The following is a 17,246-nucleotide window of genomic DNA, read 5'->3' as shown; positions in this document are numbered from 1 at the left end:
TTAGTGACTCTTTCATTATTCTTTCAAGAAACCATCAAGGGGTTTATTTTGTATCAATTCATTTAGTGTTCATTATTCAAACTCGGTTTGATAACTTAAAGTCTCATATTACCCTCTTTGTGTTAGTTGATATGGATTTAAATTCATCTTCTATTGCTCAACTTATTGTTATATATTGCCGTTTACATTTATGCCATGTAGCAGAGTTAGTCTTCATTCTCTATTGCAATAGCCATACACATGTGTGTGTGCAAAATAAGGTATGTGGGTGGTCTTAAGCTTGAGCTCCAGTTGTTATGAGTGATGCTAAATTAAGCTTTTGACCTCATCTTTAGTATAAATTTATTGCAGTGCAATCATGCTAAGTATGACTTTAAGGTTTTTCCCCTTTGTCTCATGCTCTTTTATATCTCTTTTATTCCTCTCATTTCTATTTCATTTTGTCCCTTCTACTTCCATTACTTTTATTTTCCCATTATTTTTTATTGTGTTTCATTTTTGTTCTTTTATTCCCTCTTTAGATTTCTAAGATAGTCTTTATGCTATGGCAATTGATCAACTTAAACATGAGTATGCTAATTTCTTCAATATTGACCTATTGTCTAAGTTTAAGATTGCAATGCATCATCATATTCCAACTAGGGATGCTCATCTAATTAAAATTTGTGTTCAACATTAGTTACCAAAGGAGATTAAAATTTTACAAACAAATGTTTGGGAAATGTGAGAGAAAGGTGCTATTCACAAGTCTTAGAGTCCTTAGATGTGTAAACATCATCTTATGACAAATCCTAATAAAAATAATTGATTTTGCATTAACTATTATCTATTAAATGATATAACAACCTTAAATATGTACCCTCTTCCTCACACTATCAATTTTTTATATTGTATAGAGTGAAGTTACTAGTCACTAAATTAAATCTTACTTTTAAGTACTAATAAATGCCAATGGCTTAGGAGAATGTTCCCAAGATTGCTTTCTATATATCATTTAGTTTGTATGAGTTTTTCATGATATTATTTGGTTTAAATAATGCTCTAACAACTTTTTAATAGATGATGAACATGATTTTTTGTGATATATAAGAGGTAATTATCAATTTCAGTGATAATATCTTGATCCACTCAAAGGGGACATAGGAGGAATATATCCATTATGTTAGCAAGGTGTTGGATCAACTATAGAAAATTTGTTTGAAGCTGAAGCTATTGAAGTGTGTGTTTGAGTCCAAAGACACAATTTATCTTACATACTACATTTCTTGTAAAGGTTTGCAAGTTAACTCTAAAAAAGTTATGAAGTTTTTACCCTGAAGTGTGTGAATGATAGGTAGTGTTTCCTTCAATATCTTGGTCATATATGTCAATTATATTTTTGATCATACTACATTATTGTGAGCTTTCTTGAAGTTGTCCACATCATCTTTTATCTGGTCTAAGAATTGCAAGTGAACATTTATGTATCTCAAAATGGTGTTGATAACTCCTTTAGTTTTAATGTACCTTGATTACACTTGACCTATGCAGGTTCTTCTAATATTGGTCTCATTAAGCTTAAATTCCTTGAATCATCCACGTGCAAGATGAAAGGTTAAGATACATTAAAACTAAAAGAGTTTTCAACACTTTTTTGATATTTGCAAATGCCCATTTGCAATCTTTAAACCAAATGAAAGATAATGTGAATGACTTCAATAGTGCTTATAATAATGTAGTATAATCAGAAACATGATAAAAAAAATGACCAAAATATTAAAAGAAGTGTTACACATCATTCACACACTTCAAAGTAGGGAACTTCACAAGTTTGTTAGAATCAACTTGTAAATATTTGCAAAAAATGTAATATCTAAGATAAGTTATGTCTTTGGATCCAAACACACATTTGATAGCTTTAATTTGAGGATTGTAAGTGGGCATTTGTGGATCTCAAAAAGGTGTTGATAATTCCTTTAATTTTGGTATATCTTGACTACATTAGACCTTTAATCTTGCATGTGGATGCTTCAAAGGCTTCGAACCTAATGAAACCAATATCAAAAGTATTCATGTGCAAAATGAAAAGTTAAGTATAGTCAAAATACATCATAGTAGGGAACGTCCCTTCATTTGAACCTAGGATGATGATAACTAAGCACACTCATGTTCTCTTGTATTCATACATGTTAGGGGAATGAGAGGTGCTCCCCTAACACTTGCTCAACAAAAAAATGCTCTAACACTCTCCACAAATGCCCTCCTGCCCCCATTGCCCTTGTGGGGCAAGGGTTTTATACGAAGGATGAGGAATATTCCAAAAATCAAAATATTCTCTCTCTCACTCTCATACTCTTTAAGTGGCCATGCTGTAACATATGATCACAATGGATTGCATTGGCTCTAGACATATAAAAACCTCTAAAGAGTATAAAGTGTACCTTTAGTGGTGATGCCAAGGATTAATAATTATGTGAACTAGTAGAAACTCTAGAAAACAAGTGAAAAAAGAAAGAAAAGAGGTAAATATGAAGTTTGAAGATAGGGAGGAAATCTCAATGGGATTTTTGTAGTCAAATTGGACCCTAATATGAAAGAAAAGATGAAGAAAACATGGAAAGTTAGAAGAAAAAGAGTGAGTACCCAAAGAATTTAACCCTTACTTAGATTTCGGCTCAGGAAAGTGTAATATGTAAATACAATCTTGTGATGACTTAGGGTATATTCCAATGATTGGCTAAAATCGAGAAAGAAAAAAACATAAAAGGGAAGGATGCTATTGGGGGAAGGAGGGGCGCTTCCCCCAACGCTCGCTCAAACACGAGAAATGCTTCACTACTCTCCACAAAATGCCCCCTCTTGCCCTTGTGAGGCAAGGGTTTTATACAAGGAAGATAGGGAATATTTTGGTCCTCAAAATATTCCCTCTCTTTCTCTCACTCTCCCAGTGGCCACGCCCTAACATGCGACCAGGGTGGATTGCGCTGGCTCCAGACGCGCAAGAACCCTCCGAAGAGTGTAGAGTGTACCTCTGCTACTGATGCCAAGTGCTGGTAGCTGTGTGAAATAGTAGAAACTCTAGAAAACAGAGTGGAAAAGAAAGAAAAAAGGTAGGTGTGAAGTTTGGAGACAAGGAGGAAAACCTGGTGGGAAACCCTGTAGTCAAACTAGATCCTGAAGGTGAAGAAAAGTATAGAAAAAGTGTGAAAAAAAGAAGAAAATAGAGGAAAAAGAGTGTGAGTACCCAAAGAACTTAACCCGTACCTAGATTTCGGCTCAGAAAAGTGTAACATGCAAATGCAGCCTCTTGATGACTTCCAGTATGCTCTAAGGATTGGCCGAAATCAAGAAAGAAAGAGAGGTAGAAGAGGGGATGCGTTGCCCAAGGGTGGTAAGTGTGGAAATGATGAAAGATAGAGTGATATAGTGGAGCACCGAGATGGTGGTGGCACTTTGAAAAGATGGCCCTTGGTAACCGTTGGCCTATAGAGTAAGCATTGACCACTCAAAGTAGCCGGTAACCGGGAACCAGTAACTAGTAACTAGTAACCAGGGACCTGTAACCTGTAACTGGTAACCACTTGCTCTCGCTCCTACTCCTGCGCTTGCTCCAGCACCGATATGGTGGAGCGCCGAGATGGTGGTGGCACTCTGAGAAGGTGGCCAATCTGATGTGTTGGACTGAAGAAGTCAACAGCTGAAAAGGACGGCATAGTCACTGGGTTGCCGGTAAAGAGAGGTGGCATATGTCTACTGAGTGCTGGAGCAGAAGAAAGTGGCTTCGGCTTCTATGGCCTTGCCTAAAGATCCACCTAGGTGCCTTGAGTGAACAGGTTCACCTGGTTGGGAGAAAGTCACTCCAGAAAAGCTAGTGCGTTGTCGGCAAATGGTCGTAAGGACATCTTGGACATGGCACGTCCAAATGAGGTGGTGTCTTTTGCTGCTGGTGCATGTATGTGCGTCTGTGGTATGGTGTAAATGTGACCTCAAACAGAAGTGTGAATGATGGTGAAAGAATGAAAGATGCAAGACGGACATCTAGAGATAAGTGCGGGCAACGCTGTTGGAAGTGATTGGTGATGGAATTGTGAGTGTAGATATATGGAATGAGTGTGGGAAATGTGCACGGTATAGTAATGATAAAGGAAGGGCCAAAGAACCTGGAACATAGACCGAGCCAAGCGAGGAACCTCCATACAAATGACAATGCAGCCTGAGCACGAAATCCAAGGCATGGGCCACAGTCCAATGGAGAAACACCCTCTGAAAGTAAGAAAAGTAGCCACGAAAGTAAAGTGAAAGAAAGGAAGAAAAAGAAAAAGAAAAAGAAAAAGAAGAGGAACGCCTCACCGGATGAAGCATTTGAGATGAGAGTGGTTGTGAGCGTGTGGGAGCTCACACCTATCAGCATCAACTAGCACATATGCTCCACCTCCGATGTGTTGTTGGACAAAGTAGGGGCCGGTCCAGCAAGGGGAGAACTTTGAAGGTGGCGTAAACTCCTTGAGTAGAACGAGATTGCCATCCTCGAATGTTTCGGCAGACCGCTGGTGATCAATGACTGTTCCAACACCAGAGAAGGTTGGCAAATCACTCCCCTTCTGCAGAACATGGAACTGGAGTCGAGCTAAAGGTGGCTGCGCCATAGCTTAGGGCCTTGAGGTATGGTAAAAGGGCGCCAATTTGTCGTACGTTTAATTTGTATTGGCATCAAATACCCTGAACACTGCAAATGCCTAGTCAAGGCAACTGGGTTGGTAGAAGCAAGATGACTGCAGGCTAGTGCCCAAGCTGCTCAAAGTTGCCCAAAATGCTTGTGACAAAAAGAAATAAGGGTCAAAATGGAAGGAGATATAGGCCTTAAGCCGTTGACTTGTAGGGTAACTGCCAGAGTAGCCGCTGGAGTAACTGGTAACCGGTAACCGGTAACCCGTAACCAGGGACCTATAACTGGTAACCCCTGCTCTCGCTCCTACTCTTGCACCTGTTCCTATGCCAACTCTTGTTCTTGCTCCTCCTATTCCTGTTCCTACGGCTACCTATTCCTTGAAGATTGCTTTGTTCCCAAGGAACTCCCAACAAAGTTTAGCCCAAAAGAGAAAAATGAGTCCTCTAGTCTCAATCCTTCCCCATTTTGACTGTTGGTGGGCTCGTTGGAAAGAGCTCAGCCCCGTCTACCCTCTATCGTAGGAATTTGGGAAGAAGCCACCTCAATATTCCTTGAAATCCATGAAGAGGTAGCCCAGAATGCCAACATTGTGGAAAAACATATGCATGTCCGTGATGTAGATTGATATTGAGGCGCCTTTAGTATTTCTGGAAAGCCTAAGATCAGGAGCACCTCTAGAAACAAACGGCATCCAAAACAAAGCTCGGAGGAGCACGAATTCCTGCTCCAAAGATGACCCAATTTAGCTGGAGGAGAAAATCCTTTTGCATGCCATCAATTCACCTAAATCTAGTGCCAAGCACTACCACTACTCATAGATCTAGGCCAGATCTACAAACCCAAATGCACTACCTTGAGAAATTCAGCTAACGATTTAGGCGAGAAAGTGAAAACCCCAAAATGCTCATCCGAGCGACCCAAGAAACGTTGTATCTCTTCAAATACTGCACGGCTTGATGAGCGCCATACCTTGCTGGAAAGAGGAGCTCTAGACCTATATAACACGCTCAAAATCAAAGAAAACCACCGCAAGACGAACAAGGAATTCCTTCCCAAACTCTGCGGCCAAAAGAAAAGAGAGAAACGACGCTTCAGAAAGTGTTGCACGTCACGCCAGGTTCACCATTTGTTGGGGGAAGGAGGGGCACTTCCCCCAACGCTTGCTCAAACACGAGAAATGCTTCACTACTCTCCACAAAATGCCCCCCCCCCCCTTGCCCTTGTGAGGCAAGGGTTTTATACAAGGAAGATGGGGAATATTTTGATCCTCAGAATATTCCCTCTCTCTCTCTCACTCTCCCGGTGGCCACGCCCTAACAATGCTTAACCCTAAGTATTTTAAAACCCTTAACCGATTGGAAAGAGTATTCATAGGCCTTTTCTTTCTATATTTAAACCTTTATGGATCATCTTTTAAATTATTCCTTTTGGTTGTTTATACTTGCCAACTAATTTGAAGCAACTTTATGGCTTTCTCAGGCAAATAGGTTTCTTTTGCTATTTCCTCCACAATTATGTCACGTTCATGGCCTCTAACAACTCTACTATAACATAATATTCTATTTATATAGGGTGAGAGCTAGCAACAACCTTTGATTTGTTAAAGCAATCACTACGCACGACCCTAGTTCTCCAGCCACCGAAGTGAACACTTCCTTTCAAGATTTATATCATGACTAGAGTAGAGGCTTTTAGACTATGCCTTTGCCAACATTTAGAGCTTGGCAAGCCACCACATGCAACATACTATACCTCACATTTATTCAAGGAGATTAAGAAGAAGTATGTGGATGTAGAAAAAGAAGTAATGGTTGTTGTTTACACCTTGGAGCAATTTTGTCACTTTCTTGATGGAGCTGATATCCATTTTCATGTCTATTTTAATGTGCTAAGCTTTCTTTTAAAGCAATTAGTTCATAGTCCTTATACTTATCTTGGACTGTGACCATCCAAAAGTTCTAGCCAACTTTTCACATACAGAAAAAGTGTGTGATAGATCCAAGCAAGTTCTTGGTTGCTAAGGCTACCTCCTTTATGGTCCCAGCAGCTTTACAAGATATTGCAGTCTATTTGGATTCAAACGAGTTTTCAATAGATTCCTCACTAACTCAACAAAAGGTATTGGATATCCAAGCATGGGGATTTTGCCTTTTAAATGGACACACAAGATGTCTTGTTGTGGTGTGTGGGTGAACATAAGATCCTTGAGCTTCTTCTTGCTTTCCACTGTTGTGCAAGGCATTTCTCAGGATATGTCACAACATAGCTCCTTTTGCACTATGGCTCCTTTTGGCCTCAGGTTTACAAAGACAACTTAGAGTATGCAAAGGCATGTGAGCAGTGCTCTAAAGCCACATTCCACACCTTCTTTTCAGTTCATCACTTCTTCTGGTCCCTTTTTCTAGGGGGACTTGACTATGTTGGCTTGATCAATCCACTAAGCTCAAAAGGATAATGATATATTATTGTGGTAATGGACTATTTTACAAAATGGGTTGAGGCCATCCTTCTACAATAGGCAAATCAACAATCTACAACAAAGTTTATCTATGAGTACATCATTTGATATAGTTTTGATTTCTAATTGTGGCAATAGCTTCCTTGGACAAGTGATGGAGCATCTTCTCTAGCAACTGTAAGTCAAGCATGTGAAAGCAGCAGTTACTATCCTAAGTGCAATGGCTAGGCAGAGTTCAGCAACAAGTTTTTGAAGACCATCATCTCAAAGTTTGTGGAGGATCACCCAAGGCATTGGTATGAGCACTTGGTTACAGTATTGTGGGCCTTTTGGATGTCTTTCAAGACAACTATCTTTACAACTCCATTCTCTCTTGTCTATGGGATAGAGGCTATGCTTCTAGTGGAGATCCAAGTGCCATCACTTTCACTTTTGCTTTGATATGCGACAAAGATGCAACTTAGCAATGAGGACAAACTTCATGCACGTGACTTGGAAGTTCTTGCCTTGGAGGAACAACAAAAAGTCATAATTGAACATCTCCTTTGAGGCAAGCAAAAGATCATATTAGTCATTGATCACCGGCAGTCAATTGAACCATTTGAGGATGGCAATTTTGTCTTACTCAAGGAGTTCACACCACTTTCAAAGTTCCAGCCCTTATTTCATGCAGTGACATATTGGAGGTGGAGCATATATGTTGTTAGTAGATGCTGATAGATATGAACTCCCACACACTCACAATCACTCTCACTTTAAATGCTTTATCCAATGAAGTGTTCCTTTTCCCTTCTTTTTCATTTACTTCTTTTCTTTCACTTTTCTTTCACAATTTTCTTTCTTAGTTCTGGATTTCATGCTTAGGTTGCATTGTGTAAGTGATTAATTTTTCCATTCTACTTTAGTCACTTAACCACACCTTCGACCACTTGGAAGAGTCTCATTCACAAGGGCTCCACATATCCAATCCCATGATCAACACTCAAAGGTACCACCGACATATCAGCCTGTTACACTAAGGCCATGGCCAATCACCTTTGCCGCACTGTTGGGCCAATACCACCTGCATCACAGTCTTGTTTCTCCAAGACTGGGCCATTCGTCCATGAGTGGTCATCCCAGATTCACTCCTTAGCATCCTTAGGATGCCATAGATATAGGAAACAACCTTCCCCAATATCCCTTTTTCAGTCCCCACCAAGTTCCCTTTCTGTCCATAGCTGTGTTCGCCAACATTGCCATTGGATCAAGGCCCACAAGCTTGACCACCAAGTCCCATTGTCCTCTTGGACTTCCTCACTGTATGACTGTATCTTTGGTCGCCACACTAGAGGATTACTCCTCTTCCTTTCCATAATCTGGGACTTTGGGGATAACATTTTGGAACACCATAGCCCTATGCAAGCCTCATGGGTACTCTCCCCACCTTCTGCCTTTGGGTGCTCTAGCCATGGACTTAGAGCGAGGTTCTGTTGAGCCACACTAGGTATCCAAGTAGGTAGTGCCACCCATGCTTGGACTAGGAGCATCGACCATTCAATCTCCCGAAGGAACTAAAGCCGGCTCTTGAATATTTCACCAAGCTACTCAACTTATCAGTCTGTATTCACTCTACCCTTGGACTTCCCAATGGTTAGTTCATCACCTAGCAACTGAGTATGGCACCTTCCTAGGCCAAACTGGCTCGACTAGGGTCCAGCCCCCATACACTCCCTACTATACTTTGGAACCCCTTGCAGCCCCGCCCCCCCCCCCCCCCCCCCGCCCTCCGGGGACGATTGCTTTGGGCTTTCACCCAATAGCTTGTATTAGTATTCGGACTCGAACTCGAACTCGGACTCAGTCTTAGTCTCGGTCTCGGTCTCGGTTCCATCTTGGACTTCATCTCAGACTCCATCTTAGACTCCATCTCAAACTCCATTTTAGGTCCATCTCGGGTCCATCTCGAACACTTCTACATGTCACATGTTAGTCCTTTTGTGTTTCTATTTTGGGGACTTACTTATTACTCGCTTTGTGCTCGTTCTTTGAACACTCAAACTCAGACTTGGTCTCGGTTCCATCTCAAACTCCATCTCAGAGTCCATCTCAGACTCCATTTTAGGTCTATCTCGGGTTCATCTTGGACTCCATCTCGGACACTTCCATGTGTCACATGTTAGTCCTTTTGTGTCCCTATTTTGGGGACTCACTTATTACTCGCTTTGTGCTCATTCCTTGAACACTTCTTTAAAAGTTCCACTCCCGCTCTCGACTTTTCAAGTTGAAGCTTTTAGTCCAAATGTGTTACGCTTGTTTGGCTTTCGCTTCGGCCATGTGTCATGTGTTAGTCCTTTTGTGTCCCTATTTTGGGGACTCACTTATTACTTGCTTTGTGCTCATTCCTCAAACACTTCTTTGGGAGTTCCACTCCTGCTCTCAACTTTTTAACTCGAAGCTCTTAGTCCAAATGTGTTATGCTTGTTTGGCTTTCGCTTCAGCCACTTCTACGTGGAACTCTTTTGGCTCCACTTTAGGGCTTAGGGATTTGTATCTCACACATTGCTATTTGTATAGAGGTTCCTCATTTGGCTTAGGTTTTTTGACCCTTCCCTATTATTTACATTTACATTCCATGTCATCTACACTCACAAATTTATCACCAATCACTTCTAGCAACATTCTCTCGTGAACAGAAGTTGAAAGCTATAGCTCTCCCAAGAGACCCACTCTCTTGACACTCTACCCTTCGAGTTGAGCCTAGCTAGGAGCAAACTAGACCTGCCAAATGCAATATATGGTGTGATTTCTTTAGCCACCAACAAAGTCAGACCCGAGACCCCTCTAATACTAAATGTAAGCTCATAAATTTGGACTTCTCGGGAGATCACCCAGCCCGGTACTATTTAAACCCAAGAACGCATAACCCCAAGTATCTCAAGACCCTTAACCGATTGGAAAAGGAGGTGCATTTTTATTCATGGGCCCTTTCCATTTATATTTGAACCCCATGGATCGTCTCTCGAGTGTTCCCTTTGGTTGCTTACAATTGTATGCACTCACTTCACTTCCAAATGCCCATCTTGCATCTTCATTCTTTTACCATCATCCACAACTTCGTTTGAAGTCATCTTTACACCATATCACGGACACACATACACGCACTAGTAGCAAAAGACATCATCTCATTTGGATATGCTATTTTCAAAATACCATTATGACCATTTACTGATAATGTACTAGCCTTTTTGGAGCAACCTTCTTCTAGACAGGTGGACCCATTCACTCAAGGCACCTAAATGGATCCTTAAGGAAGGCCATAAAAGCCGAAGTCATTTCCTTTAGCTCTATCCTCAATGGGCATATACCACCTCTCTTTACCAACAATCCAACAACTATGCTATCCTTTTCAATTGTAATTTCTTTAGTCTAACATATTAGACCATAGTCTTGATGCTTTTAAAGATAGCCACCTCTTTAGAGTGCCACCACCATCTCAACACTCTACTATATCACCCTATTTTTCATCATTTTTACACTTACCATTCTTGGGCAATTTATAGGTTTGAGTAAAGTAATGGGTTGAGTGACCTCCCATAAAGTCCAAATTTATGAGCTTACAGCAAGGGCTGATCTAAAATCTCACAAGCCTTGGCTGTCTGAGGCTTAATCCCATCATATGAGACATCAAAGCCTAACAACTAGCCTTTAATCACCTTGAACTTACACTTTTTTGGGTTCAAAGTAAATTTATATTGTCGACAGATAGTGATATATGATGATAGGAGATACGCAATTCTCTATTGTTCTGTTTGTACTATAGGATGCAATGCGGAGCCAATTCTTTAGTAGCTAATTGACACTCTTGTTACCTTTTCCCTTTATGAAATGTTGTGCCTTGTCCTTGGCTTCAGCTAGCATTTGGAAGAATTTGCAAGATCATGAACACTACAGAGCACTCTCAACACAACCCTTCAAGAGGTGCACATTGCTGACATGACAAAATATCTTGGTCCTTTTTTTGTCCTAATGCAGGTTTATAAGATGGATGCTTTGGTTAACTCTAGTTTTGGGAGCAACATTATCTCTCTCAAAGTTGGTCTTTCAACATAGTTATAGATCACTAAGAGCTATTCCTCCAATGGGGATTTGCTATGACATCAAGTTCTCGATACAACAGTGATAATAAGGATTTGGTTTTCATCACCATATCACTTACTTCAACAAACACAACAAAGTTGCTAGATCTCCTTCACTGTTTCAAGGACATGTTTGCTTGGGACTATAGCTAGCTTTTAGGAGTCCCCATGGACACAATCATATACAACATAGTGCTTTCTAAGTAAGCTAAATTAGTCTATTAAAAGATGTGGCATTTCAACTTGATACCTCACTTGGAGATGAAGTTGGAGATTGAGTGACTTCTAACAGTTGGCTTTATTTACCCTTTGGAGAACTCAGAGTGGGTGGCCAACTTTGTCCATGAACGCAAGGCAAATAGAAAACTTTACCTTTATATTGACGTTTGAGATTTAAACAAGACAATTGCAAAAAATCACTTCCCAATGCCATTTATTGATGCGATTATGGATGAGATGGTTGGACACCATTACTACTCTTTTATGGATAGTTTTTCAGGGTATAACTAGATCTTCATCCATCCCGATCATTGAGATCTTATGGCCTTCTGAACACCTTGGGGTGTCTTTGTTTTTAATGTTCTACCATTTGGCTTATGCAATGTTGGAGTTAGTTTTCAGCACTTTATGACCATGCCTTTCACGACTTGATTAGAGAGTCTTAGGGGTGTATATAGATGATTTACGCATGGCCTTTGACTCTTTTGACAACCACCTTTTACACTTAGAACAAATTTTCATAAATAGCAGTTAGTGAGATCCCAAGAGGAGAGGAAAGTAGTGAGTTGAAAGGGAGCTTACAAGCCATCTATTGTGTCACTAGATTTGGTGTAGAGAAATATTCACTCACAATTGGTGTTAAGGGATCCACAACGAGCTAAGCAGCCACCTTTTTCTTTGCTTGGGCTCAAATGGCTGCAGTTTATTGTTGCTATTTGTAGAGGTCCTTAGCTACCAAGATCATATTAACCAATGGGGCTAGTGCTTTCCCTTTGTTTGACAAAGAGGTTGCTTCAATTGTTTGTTGCTCCAATTGCTCTTGGTATGTCTCTGGACCATGAGATGGTGTGGAGTTGTCAGTGAAGGGACATTTTTAGGCACACTAAGAAGGCAGAGCTTAAAGCTCTATGTGAAGCTTAAAGCAACACTGCATGTTGTGTGTGTTTGTCTCGTAGTGAATGCACCAATGAGACTTGAATTGGCATTCCCAAGCTACTACAACTTCTTTCTTGGACTCCACAAGCTCCTAGAGCAACTTGTCATGCTGTGTTTGTTGCAAAAGAATGATCTCCTTTAGCTATCACATTTTGTTGGCAAAGTTCTTAATAGCCAAAGGTGTGTGTTCAACAGTGACAGGCTTTGGTGGGGGTAGGTGAACCACTACACAAGGTGACTCCAACAAGGTGATGGCTAAGTCAAACTCAACTCTAGTAATCCCCAAGTAGATAAGCAACTCTCTTTCCAGCTTTGTGGCAAATGAAAATGCCTCGTAATAAGACCTAAATGTCTTCTTGAAAAGTTTCCGCTACAAGTTCCCGCATAAGTCTGATGTGAATGCTATGATCCCCTATTGCTCGTTCTAGACCATATTGTGATCCCAACACTACTTCTAATATGCTCAAAACTTGGTGATGTAGTCAAGGATAGACTCATGAGCATCTTGCCGAAACAAAAAACAATTGACAAGTAGTTGATTTACTTATTTTTCTTTAATGAAACATTTTTGAGACACAAATCCCTAAGGCCCAAAGTGGAGCCGAAAGGGCACCACGTGGTAGTGGCCAAATGTGAGACACATATCCCTAAGGCCCAAAGTGGAGCTGAAAGGGCACCACGTGGTAGTGGCCGAATGTGAGACACATATCCCTAAGGCCCAAAGTGGAGCCGAAAGGGCACCACGTGGTAGTGGCCGAAGCAAAAGCCAAACGAGCATAACACGTTTGGACTAAAAGCTCTAATTTGAAAGGTCGAGAGCGGGAGTGGAACTCCCAACAAAGTGCTTGATGAACGAGCACGAAGCGAGCAATAAGCGAGGCTCCAAAAAGGGACCCAAAAGGACCAACACATGACACGTGGAAGTGTCCGAGATGGAGTCCGAGATGGACCCGAGTTGGAGTTCGAGATGGAGTCCGAGATGGACCTGAGATGGACCCGAGATGGAGTCCGAGATGGACCGATACGGAGTTCGAAATGGAGTTCGAGATGGACCCGAGATGGAGTCCGAGATGGACCGATACGGAGTTCGAAATGGAGTTCGAGATGGACCCGAGATGGAGTCCAAGATGGAGTCCGAGATGGACCCGAGATGGAGTCCGAGGTCGAGACCGAGACCGGGACCGAGACCGGGATCGAGACCGAGACCAAGATTGGGACCGAGACCGAGACCGAGCTCGAGCCCGAGTCCGAGTCCGAGTCCGAACCCGAGTCCGAGTCTGAGTCCGAACCCGAGTCCGAGTCCGAGTCTGAGTCCGAGTCCGAGTCCGAGTTCGAGTCTGAGAGGGTGAAAGCCCAAAGCGTTCATCTCCCAGACCCTGGGGGGTTTGGTGAGCTCCAAAAGTATAGTGAGGAGGAGGACTGCAATGGAGCCAGTTTGGCCAGGAAAGGCCAGTTTGGCCCAGGAAAGCTATACCCAATGTTGGGTGAGGAGCTGCCCACTGGGATGTCCAAGACTAGAGTGAACACAGACCGACAAGTGGGGTAGCTTGGTGAAATGTTCAAGAGCCAGCTCTAGTTCCCCCGGGAGATTGGCTGGCTGATGCTCCTAGTCCAAGTGTGGGTGGCACTACATACTTGGATACCTGGTGTGGCTTAACGGAACCTCGCTCTAAACCCATGGCTAGAGCACCCAAAGGCAGAAGGTGGGGAGAGTACCCATGAGGCTCGTGTAAGGCCACGGTGTTCCAAAATGTTGTCCCAAAGGCCCAGACTGTGGAAAGGAAGAGGAGTAGTCCTTTGGTGTAGTGACCAAGGATACAGTCGGGTGGTGAGGAAGTCCCAGAGGTCTTAGTGGTGGACTTAGCAGTCGGGCCGGTGGGCCTCGATCCAGTGGCAGTGTTGGCGAACACGGCCATGAGCAGAAAGGGACTTGGTGAGGACCAGAAAAGCGATATTGGGGAAGGCTATTCCCCATATCTGTGGGCATCCTAAGGATGCTAAGGAGTGAATATGGGATGATTGCTTATGGACGGATGGCCTAGTCTTTGAGAGACGGGACTGTGATGGAGGTGGTGTCAGACCACTGGTGTGACCAAGGTGAATGGGTATAGCCTTAGCGTAACAGGCCAATATGTCGATGGTACCTTGGGGTGTCGATCATTGGATCGGACACATGAAGCACTTGGACCAAGTGCAATGGTTGAGTGGCATGGATGCCATTCTTGGGCTAGCAAGTCCCTAAGTCTAAAATAGGACTTGTGAGTGAGACTCCTCCAAATGGTCGGAGGTGTGGTTAAGTGACTAAAGTAGAATGGAAAATTTAGTCGCTTACAACATTCTCTAAAGGAAGAAAATAGCGTCTGGAAGTTTATCTTGTCCTTTAGGAAAAGAAAATTTGCCCAGGTTGCCACTTTACCCTCAAGAAGTCATGGCACAATCATCATTGATGACCATGTTTATGGTGTAGTAAAGCGGTTGATATAAAATGTTGGAGAGATTGTTCCAATGCTTGAAAAGGTTTATGGATCACTCCCTTTTTGCAAAACATGGAGCTAGGTTGAGGTAAAGGTGGCTATACCATAGCTTACAAATCTAAGTTGCTGAAATTTGCCAAGGATGAAGAAAATTTATCTCTAGAAGATGCTATGTCATACCTAAATTGCCTCTAGATGCTAAAAAGTTTACATTGTACCTTGGGGCCTTGAAGTATGGTAAAAGGTGCTAATTTGCTGCATACGTAGTCTATACTAGCAAGAGTATTGCAAATGTGAGGTCGAGGCAATTGAATAGGCAAGAGCGATAAAGCTATAGACTTCTCCAAAGTACAAAAAGAGGGGCCCTCAGCTAAAATAAATGTCCTAGAACCCTTTGCCAAGTTTCCATGTTGCTCAAAGTTGCCTAAAATTCTTGTGACAAAGAGAAATAAGTTTGAAAATGAAAGGAGATGTGGTTCGGTTGGTAAATTTTCTTCAGAGCACCTCCTTCAATATCTCAAGATTCACCTATAAACACATCTGCTAGAAATATTGCTTCTTTCTCAAGAAACTTTCACCAAGGTTTAGCCTAAAAGAGGAAAATGAGTATTTTAGTCTTGATCTTTCACCATTCTGACTATAAATAGGCTTGTTGGAAAGACCTCAACTCAATCTACAACCCTAGTCTAAAACTTTGTGATGAAAATGCTTCAATATCTCCCAAAATACAAGAAACGTAAACTTAGAACACCAATATTGTGAAAAACTATTTACGTGTCACCAATCTAGATTGATACCAAGATGCCAAAGGCATTATTAGAAAGCCTAGGACCAAAAGCACTCAAGAAATACATAACATCCAAAACAAAGCCTGGAGAAGCCAAATTCCTATTGCAAAGACACCCCTATTTTTCTGGAGAAGAAAATACTTTTGCATACCATGAATTCTCTCAAATTTGGAACCAAGAATCACCTCTATATATAGATATAAGCCAAACCTTCAAACTTAAATGCACCTCTTTGAGAAATTGGGTTGAGAATCTGGGTAAATGTTCACCAAATTGAGACAAGAAACATTGTATCTTCTTAAATACTACACATTTTGATGAGAGCTATATTTTTCCAGAAATAGGAGAACTAGACCTATCCAATTCACCCAAGATCAAGCAAATCTGTCGCAAGACAAACAAGAAATCACTCCTCAAAATCCACAGCTAAAAGAAAAAGAGAAAAATGCCTTTATAGCAAGCAATGTGCAATTATGCTAGGTTCACCATTTATTGAGGGAATGAAAGGTATGCCCTAATGCTTGCTCAACATAAAAAAATGCTCCAATGCTCATCACAAATGCCCTTTCCCCCTTGCCCTTGTGGGGTAAGGGTTTATACGAGGAGGATGGGAAATATTTTAGGAATTAATATATTCTCCCTCTCTCTCACATACACTCTCTAAAAGGCTAAGTGTGGCCACATCCTAACACCCACACTTGAATTAAGAGTATTGACCATTCAATCTCTCGAGAGAGCTAGAGTTGACTCTTGAACTCTTCACTAAATCACTTTACTTATCCATCCATGTTCACTCTAGCATTAGACTCTTTAGTGTTTATATCATCACTCAACACATAAGTGTAACCTTCCTTGATCACATTGGCCTTCCTTGACTAAATTAATTCCACTAAAGTCCTCCCCTTACTATCCTATAGGGACTTACCAAACCTTCTAGGGTCTAAAAGATGATTGCTTGGGCTTTCACCCTCAGACTCAGACTCGAACTCGAAATCAGACTTGGATTCGGACTTAGACTCAATTTTGGTTTCGAACTTGGTCTCGAACTTGGTCTTGGTCTCAAACTCGATCATGATCTCGATCGCAGTCTAGATTCTAGTCTTAATTTCAATCTCAGACTTAATTCTGGTCTTCTCAGTCTTGATCTTAATCTCAACTTCAGACTCATTTCGGTCTTGATCTTGAACTTCATCTTAGACTCCTTCTTAGACTCCATCTTGGGCTTAGTCTCGATACTTCCATATATCAATCATTATTTTGTCCCTTTCTTGAGACTCACATACCAATTGCTTTGTGCTCATAGCATTGTTGCAACTACTACATAAGCGGTGTTATCACTTCATATATATTTTTTACAAGATATTGAAGGATGAGATGGCAACACACAAGCACTACAAACTGACGGTTGCATGTAAGAATACCAATCTCCAATTATTATATCTAGCATTAACACTAACAACTAACACTAACACTATTACCAACATTTTGATATATGACAAGATTTTCGTTTCAAGTAAAGATCCATTTAATTTTCTTCTACCTCATCATCAACATATCAATTCCTTCTATGCCTCCTTCTAGATTAGGATTGTGCTCACTTTGCAT

This window comes from Selaginella moellendorffii, unplaced genomic scaffold (genome assembly GCF_000143415.4).
Source record: "Selaginella moellendorffii unplaced genomic scaffold, v1.0 SELMOscaffold_50, whole genome shotgun sequence".
Taxonomy (NCBI): domain Eukaryota; kingdom Viridiplantae; phylum Streptophyta; class Lycopodiopsida; order Selaginellales; family Selaginellaceae; genus Selaginella; species Selaginella moellendorffii.
This window is presented reverse-complemented; position numbering follows the sequence as displayed.